This window comes from Rhineura floridana, chromosome 9 (assembly GCF_030035675.1).
Source record: "Rhineura floridana isolate rRhiFlo1 chromosome 9, rRhiFlo1.hap2, whole genome shotgun sequence".
Taxonomy (NCBI): Eukaryota; Metazoa; Chordata; class Lepidosauria; order Squamata; family Rhineuridae; genus Rhineura; species Rhineura floridana.
In genome coordinates, this window is record NC_084488.1 from 98,163,503 (window position 1) to 98,182,645 (window position 19,143).

Genomic DNA, 19,143 nt, shown 5'->3' on the forward strand with positions numbered 1-19,143 from the left:
ACTTCTTTACCAACCTAACCAAATGAGAACGAAAATTAAAATCTTTTGAAACATCGTCTTACCCCTTATATACCCAGTCGATCACTGCTCTCTGCAGCTGAGGGCCTCCTGCAGATACCACCTTCTCAGGAGGTCCATTCTGCTCAACATAGGAAGCAGACCTTTAGAGTTGTGGCATGAACACTTTGGAATTCCCTCCCCCTAAATATTAGACAGGTGCCATCTCTGTTACCTTTTCGACACCTATTGAAGACCTTCCTCTTTCAACAAGCCTTTTAAGTAGAAAGCTTATCCCAGTCTGCATCTGCGCTGCAATTGCTTTTTAATATGTTTTTAATGTTTTTTAAAGATGTTTTAAGATGTTTTGTTTTAATATGTTTTTAAATATGTTTGGTTTTTATATGTTTTAATGTCTTGTTTTTAAGATGTTTTAAAGTGCTTTTACTGTTTTTGTTTCTGGGAGGAAGGGCAGGATATACATTAAATAAATAAATAAATAGCCTGGTAATATGTAATTGTGCCATAATTTCAGTTGCATCCACTTTTGTCCCTAACAAACTCAGGAGTTATCCCATGTTAGCTTCACAAGAACACTGATGTGATTCAGATACCACACTAAACCATGGTCTAGACTACAGCTAGGTTCAGAAGCTTTAGCAAGGTTCCATTTATATGAGAGGTTAAGGTAATCCTTCCCCTGCCCAAGGGCAAAAAGAAGCAGCCAGCAAACTAACCCTGACACCAACTGCTATATTCCCTTTTGGTTCCTTAGAACTCTCCTTTTGAGTTAAAAGGGGAAAACTCTCTTGCAGAAAGAGACTGACTAGTGTTCTCTACAAGGCACCTTGCCTATTCCCGAATAAAGCATCAACCATGTGCTGGAGGAAATGGAGATGAGAGCCAAGAAGGGGGATGCTGGCAAACAGGGAAGCCTTCTCCTGCAGTGATCTAGGGAGTCAGAGCACCATGAAAAAAGAAGTGTGGAGCACCCTTATGGACATGTCCCAAAATGGCTAACATCTTGGAGATGGGAGAGGGGTTTAATTATAGGTGTCTTGGGCCCTGTGGAGAACATTTGGCATGACTGGGAGAATGAGGAGGGGACTGAAGATGTTGGAGAAGGTTCTGGTGAGACTATGGAGCAAATGCTTCCTTAAACCCCTGTCAGCTATGTGCCCAGTAGTCCTGTCAGTGTTTCTGATGAGGATAGCCATAGCAGCCCCCCCCCTCACCTGCAGTGGAGAGTGAGGAATGTAGACTACCCTCATCACTGGCACCTAGCCCAGATTTATTCATTCAGCAGCCAGGCCTTAATAAATCTGCTGGACAATTCCAGACAGATAAGGAGGGAGGAATCTCTCACAGAGTCAGAGCTGACAGTTTCCCCAAGGTCACACAGATGGGAGAAGTTATGGTTATAATTTGAGAAATTAACAATTTTTCCCAGGAGAAGCCCCTGCTTTACTTCAGACTGGAAAGTGCTAGATTTAACTTGTGTGAGTAGAGTGCTTGCCCTCCTCTCTTTTATTTGGAGAGTCTTGGGGTGAGAGCTTTGTTGTGACAACTTTCTGTTGCTTCCACAGACTAGATGCACCTGCAGGTGTTCTGTATGCTGATGGACGCCTAGTATGTCTTGATGCTATGTTCCTGTGCTAACCTCTGGAATAAAACTCTATGCACAACCCAGTCTTCAAGTCCTGAGTCTGCTTTTCTGGTCAGAAGCCATGAGAATAGGAAAAGGGTTTATCAATGGCATTAACCTTAATTTGCAAGGTGATTTCATTTATGTCCAGGATTAGCATAGGTGACATTAAATACAAAGGTCACAGGTACTGAGCTGTCATGAGTCATAGCAATCAAATTTTGTGCCTCAGAATTGCAGTGGGGTCACACAGCTGTCTTAATTGGATTGTGTTTAAAGGATATTCCTGTGCCCATGGTAGAGGCTGAGCTTGGCTTTCTCAGGAAATACAAAAGAGGGCACTTACCTTAATTAGGATGCTGGAGAGAAGCCATTACTTTCAAGGGGTATATGACAGCACCCCAGCTACACCCTGGATCCTGTGCTGTATGGGAAAGGGAGATCCAGCCAAAACAGAATGTCCCCCTCTGTTTGGCAAACCTTCCTGCTGTTCCTTTATCACTGCCATTAGATAAAAGTTATTTTTCCTCAAGGCTACTTTTACCACTCAGTCTAAAAATCCTCCTTGTGTCTCCCAAAGAACGACTCAAAGTAGTGTGTGACTTGGCTTGTAGATATGAGTGGTATATAAACAGAGACCTCAGGGTTTTAATGAAACAAAGTTAACAATTTTACTAGAAAGATTCAGAAAGGTAGTTCTGAAAAAAGAGTTTTACAGAGGAAAAGGTACAGAAATTCAGCACATCCCACCAATGGAGCAAATAGAACAATTTAAAAAATAGTTAAATGCAAATTCTGCTTTCCCTCAAACGTACAGTCCCTACCTATTTATGGCATGTGCAGATCTGATTTCCATTTGCCTGATGTGTAATCCTTTGTATTTTTGATTCCTCCTTGAATCTAATTCTCAAAACCAGTCCCTGGCAGATAAAGCCTGGGAGTAAGTGACTCCTGTGCTTCCCAATCCACAAAACCACCAGGACGTACTAGGGTCTTTTGACATGTAGTGTCAGGGAAATAGATTTTACCAATGCCACAGAACCTCTGGTTGATCATGCCGGAAGAAGTGGGATATTTTGCAGGAAGAGTTGAAACCACACCAATATAGAAGTTTTAAATATTTATTGAGGAATGCCCAATTAACACATCCAGGATGCTCTTGTGAGTCACCCTCCCCACCATATACCAATATAGTACACAGGCTTGGGACTGGCAACTAGCCCTAAACTTGAGCGCTTTAGGCTGCAATCCAATAACATGTCTACTCAGAAGTAAGGTCCATTAAGTTCAATGGGACTTACTTCCAGGTAAGTATGTATTGGACTGTAGCCTTAGTGCTTTATAGAACAGCATGAGGAATGTTTCAGGCATATGAGAAAGAAAAAAAGTGTCCTTCCTTTTCTTCCTCCTAAAACCTCTCCCTGTAATTCCCAATAAGCATCAAAAGACTCATGTTTCAGACGTTCTGGAGTCCTGAAGACTCCTCTTAGGAGCTGAGGATACACTTTAAAATTTTGTGAGTTTTCACTATTCCAAAACAATATGGTGCTGCTGGTTTCAGATGCTGGAATTATGAATTATTTTTCTTGCATACATTTTTCTTTCTTTGACAACTAGTAATTTTTAAGATGTCAACAAATGAGAAACAACATTATTTAATGCTATAGTTATCACTGTGCGGGAAACATATGATTCTGCTGCTTTATGACTCTATTGCTGCCCAAGTAAAAATCCTTTACAAGATCTGAGAATTTGTGATGGCTTGTTAATGATGAGCTTTGCTGCTGTGAAGGAGCTGAAGTGAGATTAAAAATAAGTTTCTTAGGACTGTGAGCAGAAAGGTGAGACTGGAATATTTGGATGCCTTTTTCCCTATTAATAGTTAATACAAAAGCACTTGGGAATGTAAATGGTCACTCTGAACAGCAATGCTCTTCATCACACTGGATTTGGTCTCAGGTTGATATCTAGAGCTAAATGGAATCACTCTGAACAGGAAATAAAATCCTTGATCTCACTCCCTTTAATATAAACTATATACAAGACAAGTAGAGAGCCAGTGTGGTATAGTGGTTAAGGTGTTGGACTATGACCTGGGAGACCAGGGTTCAAATCCCCACATAGCCATGAAGCTCACTGGGTGACCTTAGGCCAGTCACTACCTTTCAGCCTCATGAAAACCCTATTCATAGGGTTGCCATAAGTTGGAATCGACTTGAAGGCAGTACATTTACATTTTACAAGACAAGTACAGATACCAGAAAACATAGAAACAGCACAATCTAGAACATGCTTCAGTCCAATGTGAACATGCATGTGCACACACATCAGTGCTGCAGTCTAACACAGAGCCCTTCTAAAATCACGTCAATTTTGTTTCCACAAGCTGGAAAAATAAGTGATTAATTAAGCTTGTTCTTTTCTTAATGAATAGTTGTTTGTTAGCTTCTTCTACACTTGAGCATCAGATCTTAGCAAAACCATGTCGAAGGGCTTATTGTGGTCCTGACAACCGGGATGATGATGGTGGCTCTTGGTGCGGAACACAAATAACCCTTTTGATGTCCTCTCCATCTGTAAAAATGGTCAGAAGAAACCTGAATAGAAAGCTGTGTTCCTGTCTATTTGATCCTTGAGTTGAGCTGAAGCTTGGGCTTAAAACGTGAAGAGCTAGATCACAGTGACTTGTGATTGCTTTTCACCTTTTGACATTTTCTTGTCACATATCCTGTGAGTTTCCAAGCTTCAGCATTTCTCAGCCCGGCTTCGTTTTTGTTTTTTGATTTTTTACTTTAAAGAACTTCTGAAAGCATTCTGTCTGTAGCAAACATCAAGATTACAACAATTTCCAAGGAGATGTCAGGAAGAAGGGAGCAAATTATGAATGCTTTAGCGGCACACACACACACACACACACACACACACACACACACACACACACAGGATTTAATTTTCTTAAGAGATGATTTCATAACGTTTACAGTGGATACAATGGAAGAATGTTAGCATTGTCAGAACAGAGCTTTGTTTCTGGAAGTCTTCAGCTAGGATGCTATGTTTGTTTTAAATTTTAAAAAAAGCTGCTGCATTAAATACAAACCTGCCTGCTCATCAAGATCTGGTGTGGGGGGCATTCTCTATGTCCTACCTATAGCAGATGTAAGGTGACTGAGACAAGAAACAGGGCCTTCTCAGCTGCTGCAATACTATTAGGGAACACCTTACCCCATAAATTTCAGATTGCTTCATCTTTGATTGCTTTTGATGGCTTGTCAAGTCTTCCCCCCCTTCCCTCAGTTTTTAATCTGTGAGGCTGAGTTGGTGTTTAATGCAAAACTGTATTGCACTGTCTGTTGTGCCTGTCCTTTTATTATTATTATTATTATCTAAAATTTATTCGATGCCTATCTGGCAGGACAACCTGTCACTCTAGGCGACATACAAAGGAATAAAAATACAAAAACAACATATCAAAATATAAATCAACAGGTACATAATAAAAATACTGTTCACATAAGACCCCCAAAATCAGACCACCCCCTTAGCCACCTAACTGTGGCATGTTCATTCATCTGACTGTACAAAAAGCCATGTCTTCAGCTGCCTCCGAAAACACAAAAGTGAAGGGGCTAAACGAGTATCAACTGGTAAAGTGTTCCATAGTGTGGGAGCTACAATGGAGAAGGCTTTAGATCTAGTATCCTTGTCATATTTCCTGATATTATTGTTATACTTTTAATTGATGTGATTTTTGTTGTTGCTGGTATTATTCTACAGTTATTTTATGACTTTAATTGATGTAAGCCACCTTGTGTAATATGTATGGATTAGAGGGGAGTAATATACAAATATATCTATATCTACCTACATCTATATCTATCATCTGTATAAAATATTACTATTCAGTACCTCCCATTTTGCCCTTGGATTTTCAATACAATTTTGCAGGCCTTGTAGAAGATGTGGGACTGATGTGAAACACAGACAGGACCAAGTCTTTAACTTAGGTTAAAGGCTGAATCTCAGGCAGAGATCTTATGATCTGGTAAATGGAGCATAAATGAAATGGTTGAGAGGTAACATTATGAGCCCCACAGAAACAGGGTAGAGCGGTGAGAACAAGGAAGAGGAGGAGAACTTTGAATGGGATAATGGTTCCAGTGACGGGCATACAGGTGTGCTAGACTCTGAAAGCTCTTGTGCCATGGACAGTGACAGCTCTGCCTCTATAGCTCCAGTTACTAGCAAGGAGGCTCCGCCCAGTCAGACAGTTGCCTCTCTGCCCAACATTCACGCCCTTCCAATGCCCACTTCACCACTGCCACAGCACAGCCTCCCTCCCTCTGATGGGAAGGATCTTGCGGGGGCAGAGCAGCTGCCCTCACCTTGTACATAAAGGCTGTTGTACCAACAAACTCAACATCCCCCCTGGCCCCTCTGAGGAGGAGCGCTCATGTGCACACCCATTCTCACCAGTGACACTCAGTTCACGCAAATAGGGGGCCTGCCCATTCTTAAGGATGGTGAAGGAGCGTGCGACAAAGTCTTAGTGCAGTATAGTGTCTAGTTACTCCTAGTAAAGATGCTGAATTCTGTGTAACCTGTAAGTTGACTCATGAAGCACTCTGAGCTGAAACTTTCTATTAAATCTACACCTCCGTGTTTGTGTCTGACTTCAGTGGATTCGGGCAGGACAAGTAGGCGTGGAAGGCCAAGTAGACAGTCTGTGGCAAACTGGAAGCAAGATTATTAGCTGCTGAGAATAGGAAAATAATCTGCAATTATAAAAGAAACTTTAATAGAAATAATTACCTTTGACTCTTGACCTGAGTTAAAAACAGACATTCATATAATTGCTTGTGGTCTGCATGCGCTGCAGCAACTGAGTGCTCATTAAATATATGTAGTAGCTAAAAAATGTGCCCCACCACTAGGGATGGGTGAATCTGTCAATGTCTATTTGTCATTTTTCCAGTGTTAAGCACATTTCCACATCAGTTTGCAATTTAAAAAAAACTCATGAAAATTCATCAGCATTTTAGTATGAATTTCTCCTAATAAACATGTTTGTATGCAATTATACCTGATGTACACATTTTTGCAAAGCAGTGTTTCCTAATCTAGTGCATTTTTGCATGTTATATTAATTAATTCATGCATTGCAAATGCTAGAATGTGCATTTTAGTATGCATTGCTTGGCGGGAGAACAGTACTGTACAATTTTGGGAAGTGCGAATTTTGAAAGATGGCTATGTTTCACTTCATGTATTGTTTGGAAAGTGCGACTTATGATGCAGACTGGATTGAATTTCTTCCCCCACATCCCTACCCACTACCCAATCAGCAGCAGTAAGAAGTCATGTGTATGTGGCCCTTGGAAAAGTAATTCCATTTTTTTGTGTGCCTGAAGAAAGGGAAGAAAGAATTATGCAGTCTCAAGAGGTGATCAAATCTAGATATAGTGGCATCTGCTTTCTACTTGAGTCAAGCTGTTCTGACACAAGACATTTTCTGTGGAGGAAATACTGAGGGCAAAGCAGCTTTGAAACAAATTATTCAAGGCAAGAAATGCTGATGAAACTGCCAATAATGCTAATGGGCTTTAAAAAAAAAGGACTCTGGATCAGTAGAGCTTGAATAAAATTACCTTAATGTCCTCCTTTAATGCCTGCTTAAAATATCATTAGAAGTATTTTTCAGCTTTTAGCTTCCAAATAGTGTGGGGATGTTAAGGTGAGCTCTGGGCTTTCTGGTTATTTAGGATTTACACTTAGCCTATGAAGAGCTGAGGAGAGTTCCAAACACTCAGCGCCGGTGCCAGGCTATTTTGCGCCCTAGGCAAGGCTAACTACTTGCACCCCCCCAAAAAAATTGCTAACTTCAATTTTCAAAAAACAGATGTCTTATAGAAAAAATGAAAATCACAACACTTGAAACTGCTAAATTTATTTTAAATTCCAAGAATAAGTAATACAACAATCTTTGATTATCTTTCTCAAATACAAAAGAAAATATTTTTGCACACAAATCATTTTGAATAATCTTGTGAATTGTGATGTTAAAATTTAAGTCTCTTAAAAGTTTAAATTTCAGGCACATCAAAATCTCACTTTGCGTGCCTTTTCCTTTGCAAATTTTGTCACCAATTCCTTCAGGTCAAGTGCTGATGCTTGGGCATGTTCAATTGATACAGTTGCCAAGCCAACTAGTCTCTTTTGAAACATTGTTGAGCGTATGGAAGTTTTTATAAGTTTGAGCTTTGAGAAACTGCGTTCACCACTTGCCACTGACACTGGAAGTGTGAGAAGTGTTTAATTGTATTTGTTTTCATTGTGTCTTATATGTTTTGTGATTTTATTATTATGATGTATGTATTTTATCCTATTCTGTTTACTGCCCTGAGAGCTACTTGCTATGGGCGGTATATAAATGCAACAAAATAATAATAATAATAATAATAGAAGGATCCTTAGAGCAACAGAAACATTAGGCACATAATCCAGGAGTTTTTGTTGTAGTATGAAGAGAAATACTCCTTGTGGCGGCATAGACTTTGGAAGTCTTCGAGCTATTGCTGTAAGTTCACAGCACGGATCTTCAGCATCAATATCTTTGTTTCCATTGTGCATCAATGATATTTCCAAATTCTTGCGGGCCTTAAGTACATCTTCAGCAGATTTTTTGTTGATACTGTATATATCATACAGGAAGCCAAATAGGGAATTATATTATTGTAGCTGTTGGAATCTCTCTTCAACAGATTGTATGGCCACACCTAAGACAGCATAGTAGAAACTTACTTTGAATTTCTACTTTGGATCTTTGGATCTCTTCTTGGGCCTCATACTCAAACTGCTGTTTCTTTCTCCTTTTTCTAACCTGTTCTGTCTCAAAGTTTGGTAGTATTTCTAGCTCCTTTGCAATCTCAGAAGCATCTATCAAAACTTGTTGAAAACCCTCATCACACCTGCAGCCCACAAGGTAATTCTTGGTCACTTGCAATTGGCTTGTAGCTGAATTTAAACCAGCTTCCTTATTTTGTACAGGCATACCCCGCTTAATGTCGCTTCACTTAACGTCGCCTCGCTATAACGTACATGCTCCATACGCCACCCATACCCCGCTTAACGTACGCGTGCTTCGCAATTACGGACACTTAATGGCCTGACGCCGCTGCCATCTAGTGGCGATTACCGTGCAGTACATGCATAGATAATTGCTTCACTTTAAGTACATTTTCACTTTACATACACGCTCTGGTCCCATTGCGTATGTTAAAGCAGGGTATGCCTGTAGTAGCTTGCTTGTAAGATTGTCTTCAAAAAGGATGTTGTACCATGTAACAAGGGATACCACAAACTTGAACTTACAAATTGCATCAGCAAGGGCCTTAGCTCAGTTCGGGAAGTATTTCCAGATAAACCTTTTAGGCTTGTGTCATCAAAGATCTCTATTAAAGCATCATATATACTACTCTCTCAATTGTGGAGTGCCACAGGGTTCTATCCTCTCCCCCATGCTATTTAACATCTATGTAAAGCCGCTGGGGGCCATCATCAGGAGATTTGGGTTGCAGTGTCACCAATATGTGGATGACACTCAGCTCTATCTCTCGTTTAAGTCCTCACCAGAGTTGGCTGTGGATACCATTTCCAAATGCCTGAGGTCCGTAAGTGAATGGATGGGAAGTAATAGGCTGAAACTGAACACCGACAAGACCGAGGTGCTGCTTGTGGGAGATAAGAGAAGGTTAGGAGATATAGACCTGGTGTTTAATGGGGTAAGATTGCCCCTGAAGGACCAGGTCCACAGCCTCGGGGTCATTCTTGACTCCCAGCTGTCCATGGAAGCTCAGGTTTCGGCAATGAGCCGGGCAGCTTGGTATCAATTACATCTAATACAGAGGTTGCGACCCTACCTTCCTGTCCATCTGCTCCCACGGGTAGTACATGCCCTGGTCTCCTGTCGCTTAGACTACTGTAATGTGCTCTACGTTGGGTTACCCTTGAAAACGGTCCGGAAACTCCAGTTGGTACAGAATGCGGCAGCACGTTTGATCAAAAACAGCCGTCGCCGTGATCACATCACTCCGGTGTTAGAAGAACTACACTGGCTACCAGTTGTGTACCGGGCCCAATTCAAGGTGTTGGTGTTAACCTTTAAAGCCCTTTACGGTTTTGGACCAGTTTATCTGAAGGAGCAACTCCAACATCACCAAATATGCCGCCTGACAAGATAAGCCATCCAAGACCTTCTCTCGGTCCCACCAGTTAAAACAGCTAGGCTGGTGCGGACCAGAGAGAGGGCATTTTCAATTGTGGCCCCCACCCTCTGGAACTCCCTGCCTTATGATCTTCGCCATGCCCCCTCCCTGGTAGGCTTCTGCCAAGCCTTAAAGACCTGGCTATTCAGGCAGGCATACAGGATTGCTGGGGTGGACTAGGGTTAGCTGTATAGATGGGCGGTTTTAGATTTTCATCGACTGTTGTTCTGGTTAAATGTTGTATTTTTATCCTTTTATCTTTTTATGTACGTCGCCTAGAGTGGCCGTTGTCGCGGCCAGATAGGCGACTTAAAAATAAAATTTATTATTATTATTACCAAGATGATATCTCAGTGGTTTCAAAGCATCGATCTGAGTCTCCCATCTTGTTTAGCTCAATGGCTTAACAGTTATGTCTAAGTCTGATACATGGCTAGTTAGAATTTGCCAACGCTGAGTCGATGCAGAGAAATAATTATAGATCTCTTGAACTAAACTGAAGAAACTAGTTGCTTCCAGACAACACTTAGTGGCATCATTGACTAACAAGTTTAAAGAGTGTGCATTGCAGGGCACAAAAAAGGCACATGGGTTTATGTCCAGGACTCCCTTTTGTATGCCATTTTCTTTGCCTTTCATGTTATTCCCATTATCATAACCTTGACCATGCAGATTCTCAATTGGTAATCCCATTTGCCCAAGCTGTCCAAGAAGAGTTTCTGTCTTAAAGGCACCTGTAGTCTCCTTTAGTGGAAAAATATCACCTCCTTTAGCCAAAAATATCACTAAATTTCAAAAATAAAAATACATGTAAAAGGATAAATAAAAAACAGTATATATATATTTTTCATAAGAGTTTATAATTAATTATATTCCATATCACTGTTGTGGTATTTATCTTAAAATAAATAATATAATTTGTCAGTTGCATTTTTTCCAAGGGTTAAAAAACTAATCTGTATAAAACTGTGCCCCTCAAAGGTCAATACTGCACCCCTCTGAGGTCTGCACCCTAGGTGGCTGCCTAGTTGGCCTATTGATAGCACCGGCCCTGCAAACACTATGACACACTTCCTTTTGTTGTTTTAACTGAGCTACTCTCTCTTGCCAATTTATTAATTTTCTTTTTCTTATTTGTCATGAAAGCCTAATCATGGGGAGGTGGAAGAGAGAGAGAGAGAGAGAGAGAGAGAGAGAGAGAGAGAGAGAGAGAGAGAGAGAGAGAGAACCTAAGGGCTAGCTAGCAAGGAGAGGATTCCCTGTGGGAAGCACAGGTAGGAGAAGCAGAGTGTGTGGTGTGAAGCAAGATCCTTTCTCTCTCTGAATTCTAAGGTCAATGCTGGGAGCCAGGACCGGCTGCCTATCCCATTCCCGGGCACTAATTATGAAGTAGCAGGATGGTCTCATGAAGAAGAGACCCAGGGCTAGGGATGAGCTAGTTGGGGCTGCTTGATCCCAACTGACAGCTGACTGCCAGAAATGGCAGAATTCCAGGGGCACCAAACTGACTGGGAAAACACTTCAAGCAGAACTTTGTCCTTCCTCATTTGCAGCCTCCTTTTCCCAAGCCCCAGTGATGGCTGGTGCCCATTAGGACTGGTGGGGCAGAAGGCAAAGAGACCAACAGGAGATCAATTTCATTCTGGTTTTGCCCTCATCATCTTCTGTACTGAGTTCTACAAGGGCCACACTATGGAAGGCGGAGGCAGCTGGCAGGCAGTGCCACTCCCTGGACTGGTTGTGAGTAAGAAGGCAGGCAGGTAGAGGTAGAGTGCAGACTGAACTGCCCCATTTGCCCAAATGGACGAGCCTGCACTGCCAAACTCATGCAAGTATATTGAGACTCCATTCCCTTGCATGGAACAGGCTGCAGTTGCAGAAACATACGAGGGCATCAAAATAGTTTGAGCTGTCTCTGGGCTAGGGCAGGGTCTCTGCTACTGTACAGATATAGCATTATTTAAAAACATGAATTTTATTGTAACTTTCCACCACTTGGTTGATTTCAGAATAATGTTGCCCTCATCCTGGTCTATGTCTTCCTTTTAAAATTAATTCCTGTAAGGTAAACAAAGAACAAATAAGTCCTTTGCACATCCTGTGATGGTAATAGTGCAAAGCTGCACTGCCAGTGTCAGAGCACTGAAGGATTATGCCCTTTCTCTCTGAGTTTTGACCCACTTTCCTCTGATACAGAGCATCAGCCATTTCATATTGTTACACTTTCTTTCCACTGCAGAAACCACATTTTTAGCAAAGGGTGTAATTAGTGAAGCACAGTGTACTTTGAGGGAAAGAAGTGAATCCCTTCATATTTACAAACATTTCCTACTCTTGAACACAGGAGACTCCAAGGCACAATTCACATGTATAAATACAGCGTCGTACACTTTCATAGAGGTTAATCAGCAGGACACACTTGAATCTTGTACTGATTGCGCACTCTTCTTGGACAGGTGTGCATCTCCCCTCCCCAAAGGAGGACCCTGTTTAGCAAAGTCATGGGAACTCATGTGACTTCTTCTGTTCTTTGGTTTCTAAAAAGGCATGTGTCTTTCCTTCTTAACAGAGACATTATTGGACAGAAAAGACCAGGGCAGAGTAAAGAATGGACCTTGAATATTGGCTGAATCATTACTAAAGCTATGAGAGAAAAGCTGATAAACAGAGTTTGGAGTGGCAAACATTGCCCCAAGTACAGTCTTCAGTACTCGGATCTTTCCATTCTTAACCTGGAACTGTCTCCACCATTAGCTGTGAAGGCAGAAAATAGTAATTATTGATCAATTTCTCCTTTTCTTTTTCCCATTCTTTACAGGCAAGTCAGTGTAGAAATGTATTCAGGATTAATTCAGAGAGGCTCCCTACAATCCACTAGAAAATGGCCATACATGTAAGAAGTACAGATGGTTTATGTACTAGGGTGGCCACATATGCATTCCCCCCCCCAAAAAAAGACACAGATTGGCACAATATTTGCATACATTAAATTATATGCATAGATGCACATTTAAAAACATATGCTATAATTTAAATGGAAATACTGTACATCTCACCATAGCGGGGGTGACTGTGACTGGGTATGTCTGCTGAAAGTACTGTCCAGGTGTTAGATGCTGATGGACAACTTCAAGGCCCCTTATGCTCTCTCTTCTTATGGTTCTTTATCTTTAAACTGGACTTGGACCAGACAGACACCCCTTCAAAGAGAGGACACCTTTAAACAGAGGACTGTCCTCTAGAGCCCTTTAAAAAGGACTATAAAGAAGAATATGTGGCCACCCTACAGACAGTATAGCCCTTTATGTCTGCACATTAAATTATTTTGACTGACCTTAGGATAACATGATCTTCATCCAGGTGTATATTTTAAAATGAATTCACATATGGAAAAGGAAAAACAGATAAAAGCCTTGTATCCTGCTATGGTAATAGTCTTACAAACAGCTCAAATGGGGAAGGGCTGTAGGATCAGTCTTGCAAGCAGGATGTCCCAGGTTCAATCCACAGCATCTCCAGGCAGGGCTGGGAGAGAATCCTATCTGAAACCTTGGAGAGCCACTGCCAGTCAATAAAGAGAGAAATGGACCATTGGTCTGACTTGGTGTAAGGCAGCTTCCTAGCTGTCCTATGTTCCTCTTTAAAGAAGTATCAGATGAACTCCCCTTCTCTTGAATAACAATATCCTTTTAAATTTAATCACTAATGAGTTAAAATCCAGACAGCTGAACAGAAACTTACAGCACAGTCCTGTGAGTGTTTAATCAGATGTGTTGTGTGTGTGCCAGCTGGAAAAGAATATGCTGGGATAGATGGAACAACTATTTAGCATGGTGTAAGGCAGTTCCATATCTACATAATGGGTATTTTGGAGGTTTTCTGTTGTTTGAAAAACTAATTGTAAGATATTATAATCATTATATATATAATTATAAGATATTTCAGTGCTGTCCCATAACCAGATCCTGCACAAGTTCCTTATCCTTACCTTCAAAACCTTCCATTGCCATTCCCCACCCAACATATCTCCACTCTTGTATCCTGACATAGCCCTGCCTGTGACCTTCGCTCATCCAGTTTCACCACCCTCATCTCTCATAAGGTCTCCTGCTCCCTGATATGATCATGAAGGTGGTTTTCCCAAGGTGAGGCTCATCCATTGCACTCTGGGTGTGCTGACCCCTGTGATTTCCCCAAATGCAGGAAACTCGACTGCATAATTTGTGGCTTCTCCCTCACTGCCCCTTATGCAGTGTTCTGCCTCCCAGAATACCTGTGTGATTCCCCTTTTTCTAACTTCTTTTACATTACTCCTCACCCCCCCTTTTCTATGAAGCCTTTGACACAATCCTTTTTTCTCTATCCATTACTTTCTTCTTATTCTATTGCCTTGCTTGTATTTATCTTCTAGCTTGTGAGCCCCTTGGTTGGGGACCTATCTTCTTATTTTTGTAATATGCTACGTAGTCCACTATTGTGGATTGGGCCCTCTGACCCCCTTGCAGTGGAGGACCCATATTTACATGTTTTGCGTGTCCTATTTTGCAGGTGGAGTGGAGGGTCCAAAAATAAATCAGTGGCCACATGCATAATAAAATATCTAACAGACAAAAGGTGGACAGGTGAATCATAATTTTATTTTCATACTAGAAAAGGCTTAATTTGTTGGATTTCTGCCTGCCACACAGCTATTAAAGGTGCAAGACCCCTGCTTTCCTCCCAGTGCTAACCCTAAACCAAAGCTAGGCTGCAATCTTGTACCCACTTACCTGGGAGAAGGACCCATTAAACACGAAGACTTACTTTTGAGTAGTCATGTATACTGTTGTACTGCAAGTAAACGATACAGTGAATTCATAATAAGTGTCTGATCTTTAACATCTACCCGCAATTATTGTGTAGTAGCATTTGCAGAAAATACCTGGTCTCAGACAAATCCACCATTGTTGTTATGTGCCTTTATTTATTTATTTTATTTAATTATATTTCTAGACCGCCCTATAGCAGAAAGCTCTCAGGGCGGTGTACAGGCCTTCAAGTCAATTTCGACTTATGGCAACCCTATGAATTGGCGACCTCCTATAGCATCTATTGTGAACCACCCTGTTCAGATCTTGTAAGTTCAGGTTTGTGGTTTCCTTTCTGGAATCAATCCATCTCTTGTTTGGCTTTCCTCTGTCTGCTCCCTTTTGTTTTTCCCAGTGTTATTGTCTTTTCTAGTGAATCATGTCTTCTCATCATCATCATCAATCTTTATTTACAGTAAACTGACCACAAATATAAAACATAATGCTGGAAGTACTTAGTAACCAAGGTACAACGAGCAACAAACTGAATTATATAAACAACTCAAGTTATTTAATTACCGTTGACAATCATACAGGGTCTATTCCGGATGGCTAAGTTCAAGAATTTTGCCACTTGCTCAGTAACTGCCTTACCTGAACCCTCAAGTAAAACAGTCGAAAGGGACTCAACAAAACGGCCTGGGAAAGACTGCATAATAGGGTATATTAGGTCTTTTCTGGCCCCTTCATAATAGCTACAATTAAACAGGACGTGTGAAATAGACTCCACTTCATCATTATCACAGGGGCAACATCTGTTGTTTCTTGAAGTTTTTTTATATCTGCCATCCAAAAGTTTAGAGGGTAGGCCATTAAATCAAGCCAAAGAGAATGCCCTCCTATAGTTGGGAATAAATAACCATCTTAGGTAGGGCATCCCGTTTTTGTGAAGAAAACCTGATAAACCTAGTGACTGGGGAGAACAAGGACCTTGTGCGGCTGTAGAGAGCTCTTGGTTATCAATATCCACTAGCCTCTGTTTGACAATCCCTTTGGTGCTTTCAAAATCTGCAAAAAGCAGATCAGAAGGAGATAGGCCTACTGAAGTAACTTTTTTCACCACTGTCTTTGACCAAGATGATCCTGCAGACTCTCTCATTGCCTGAGATGTAAGTGAGCTGTGAGTAAGCACCAGACAGCGGCGAACCTTTCTAGTGAATCATGTCTTCTCATTATGTGTCCAAAGTATGATAACCTCCGTTTCATAATTTTAGCTTCTAGTGATAGTTCTGGTTTAATTTGTTCTAACACCAAATTATTTATCTTTTTTGCAGTCCAGGGTATCCGCAAAGCTCTCCTCCAACGCTACATTTCAAATGAGTTGATTTTTCTCTTATCCACCTTTTTCACTGTTGCCTGACCTGGGAAAAGGCAGCTTCTTTTTTATTACTATTTTAAAATGTGGTATCCTGCTTTTTGCCATCTATTTTTGCTAAAGCTTCTTACAGTGATACAAATATACAATATGCAAAATTTAAAACAGAAATTGGAGCACAAACAATGTAAAAACTCAGAAATTTAAAATCTAAAATAAATTAAACAACCCCCCCCAGAAAATTTAAAACAACGGAGAAGCATTCAGGATGCAACAGCCTCCCAAAATGAATTGGTTTTAATTAGGTGCCTGAAACTCACCAGGGACGGTGCCTTTCTAACTTCTAGTGGGAGAGAGTTCCATAGAATTGAGCCCATAACTCTGAAGGCATAAGACAAGTCATGCTTCTGGCCCATGGGAGACCACTAAAAGTGCTCCCCCAGATGATCTCAGTTATCAACTTGGGGTATACAGGATAAGGCAGTCCTTGAGGTATGCTTGTGCCCACATAGTTCAGGGGTGGGAAACCTCAGGCCTGGGGCCAAATAAAACCCTCTTAGCCTCTTTATCCGTCCCTCAGGACTCTCCACCTACCACCTTTGCCTCTGGCTTCGCTCATCACTGGCATGTGGCCCCTAGAAGATCGCCCAGAAAAAAATGTGGCCCTCAGTCCAGAAAAGGCTCCCGACTCCTGGCATAGTTAAACATTCCCAAATTGCTTCTGGAGTGGAGAACAGGAAGGAAAGAAAACCTGTTCCATCGTTTCCAGGAAATTACTAGATGCTGTGATGTGACATCTTCTTTTTGCATGGATTAATTAAAACAGAGGAACAATTGCTTATCCAGTCTGAAGCTTTCTCTGTTCCAGAGAGGTACAGTTAAAGAAGTAAATGTTCAAACGTTGATATAGACAATCTCTGTGTATCTGTGCAGTTTTCCCTAAGGGGCAGAGATGAATGGGTAACAGTACACCAGTAGGAGAGTATGACTTTGAAAATCCACACCTCTCTCTTGATAACGTAGGGTGTGGGTGGTGGCAAGAGGATCACAGCTTGTATCAGCAGGTTTTCATATCCTTATCTTCAGGCAATGGAAATTGCTGGTAGGAGCGAGGTCCCTCTCCCCCTCTTCCCAGGGAAGAATCAAAAGTGTCAGGATCAAAGCCCGCATTGCTGAGTCTGTGCTTGCTGAGCAGAGGCATTGTCAGGCATCTGCTGTAGCAGCATTGATATAACGATTCTGGGCTTTAATAACACAAAAGGTCACACAGGACACAAATGCTGGAGGGTGGAAAGGACGAGCATGAACAGAGAAGGTCTTTCTTTAACACTTTTTTTTTTAACCAATAGTTTTATATTTCAGTTGAACACATTATAGGAAATAAGTCCAAGGCTGTGTAAATTCTGGGAGTCCATACAAAAGCACAGAACAGGGTAGAGGATTCACTACCTGAGAATTCAGCTTTCATTTTTACTTTTTATTTTTTTAATCTATGGATATGGTTTCAGTGTCAGCAAGGGCAATGCTGTAGAAAGACTAGGGGTAGCTAACCTGTGACCCTCCAGATATTGTTGGAGTACAACTCCAGTCATCCTTCACCATTGGCCATGCTGGCTGGGGGCTGGGGCTGATGGGGGTTGGAATCCAACAACATATGAACCCAGATATAGATAGTAAGAACAGGTCATGCCAGTTGAGGAAGTCTGCCTTGAAAGCTCTTATGAGTGTCAAGGAGTATCACCTGACTAGCTCTGGTCTATTGGTAAAAGGAGGCTTCCTTAGTGGTCAGGCTCATTACCTGCATTTCTCTAGGAAGAACCTTAGCTCAGTGGTAGAGAACACGTTTTGCATGCAGAAGGTACTAGTTCATTCCTCAGTATCCCTAAGTAGCACTGAGAAAGACTCCTTCCTGAAACCCTGGACTACCCCTGTGGGGCAGACTATTTTATTTTATTAAAATTTATAATTATAATTAATTAAATTTATATCCTGCCCCTCCTCCCAGAAAGAACCCAAGGCAGCAAACAAAAACACTAAAAATATCTCTTAAAAACGTTAAAAACATATTTAAAAATAAATCTTTAAAACATCTTTTTAAAAAAACTAAAAACTATTTTAGCTTCTAAAACCAACAAGCTTTTAACTTGGGCCACATTCACACCATACATTTATTCCACCATTATTCCATTTTAAAGAGTCATGGCTTCCCCCAAAGAATCCTAGGAAGGGTAGTTTGTGAAGGATGCTTAGGGTTATTAGCAGGGCTGTGGAGTCAGTACGTCAAACCTTCGACTCCGACTCCGGCTCCTCTATTTTTCTACTGTCTGACTCCGACTCCTTCAAAAATGGCAAATGTATATTGATTTATATTCAAATATTAATATTAAAATATTAATTTTATTTTGAAACCTGCGTTGGTACATTTCTGCCGACTCCGACTCAAAATTGCTTCTGACTCTGACTCCACGACTCCGACTCCACAGCCCTGGTTATTAGGAGACCCCTATTCCCCTTACAGTGACACAGTTTTGAGAGTGGTTTAATAGTCAGAGAACTATGGCAATTGTAGTTCTGTGAGGAGAATATGGGTCTCCTAATTACTCTCAGCATCCCTGAAAAATTACACTTCCCAGGATTCTTTAGAGGAAGCCATGACTATTTAAAGTGGAATAATAGTGGAATAAATGTATGGTGTGAATGTGGTCTTGTGATATAAGGCAACTTCCTATGTTCTTCATCTTTGGCCATACCTGCATGCTACCATACAGGTTAAAACCGTGTCTGTATTGTATGAGACTATTTCAAACCTAATGAAAGCTCTGATAACTGCTAGGTTACATTACTGCAATGCATTGTATGCTGGGCTGCTTTTGAAGATGGTTCAAAAACTGTAGCTAGTGTAGACTCTGGCAACTAGACTACTGATTGGGACCAAAAGGTCTGAACATATAACTCGAGTTTTCACCCACTGCAGAGACTGCCAGTTTTCTGGGTCCAATTCAAAGTTTTGACTATACAACCTTGCATGTCTTGTGAATGAAATACCTCAAAATCCACTTTTCCTCATATGAACCT